Source organism: Carassius auratus, chromosome 45, assembly GCF_003368295.1.
Source record: "Carassius auratus strain Wakin chromosome 45, ASM336829v1, whole genome shotgun sequence".
In the NCBI taxonomy this organism is placed as follows: Eukaryota; Metazoa; Chordata; class Actinopteri; order Cypriniformes; family Cyprinidae; genus Carassius; species Carassius auratus.
Window position 1 is genome coordinate 19,293,012 of NC_039287.1, and position 1,015 is coordinate 19,294,026.

Sequence of the window (1,015 nt, forward strand, 5' to 3'; positions counted from 1 at the left end):
AGCAAAAAAAATGCAGGTTTGGAAACCAGACTTGCTTTGTTACGGTCATGCGGTATGGATTAGTTATTCGACTAAAGTCAAAACACCATGTATCCACATTGTCTTTGTGTAATTTCAAATTTAAAGTACAGAATATGAGAAATGCTTTATTGTCCATACTTATGTGGGCCAATATTATGCTTGAAGTATTAATATAGCAACAAATAGATGTAGTAGTGACGTTTTTGGGCTATGCAAAAGTATAATTCAATGTTCATTTGACTTTGGAACCAGACACTGGAAACGTTGACAATCATGAATGCATAGTGCAGATCCACAGACTGACCCAGTCTGGGGCACTTACGCACTTACCTTCGAGCGCTCACTCTGCAAATTATCATCTGCAAGAACAACATCATTTGTTAGTCCTTATTTATACTTTTCACTTTCCTTACACATTAACTAATCAATCAGTCTAGAGTTTGAGACCTGCAACACTGATATGTGTGATGGGGTGGGGGGCAGTTGCTTTTACCTGAGACGGGCATGTTGGACAGGGTGTCCGTGCCAGTGAAGTGTGTTTTGGGGGCTAGGAGAGGAAACCACACAGATGGCAACAAGTGAAATATAGTAAGAGGGCATTTACACTGAGAAAAACATGGGACATCCTTGCAGAGGAGGATAGGTATTGATCAGACAGCACCACTGCATTTATTCTGCATACGTGGTTCTAATCTTTGTAATATAGGCATGTAATTCAATCATTTTTAATAGATGCATGAGTGCAACAAGTTAAATTTACTTTTTGCTACAACTTCGTATGTTCTAATTGGGTGTACACAATGGGTGCATACAATAGATAATTCCAAAACAGAATCCACTGTGACATCTGAACTAATGCAATTCATTAAAAACTATGGAAATAAAGGGTATTTCCATAAATAAAAACCAGTTGATGTGATCAAACCTGGCATAGGAAGTGTATCTCATAAAAACAAATTTGCCTGAACAATTAAAGAGCAGCGTTTCAGGAAAG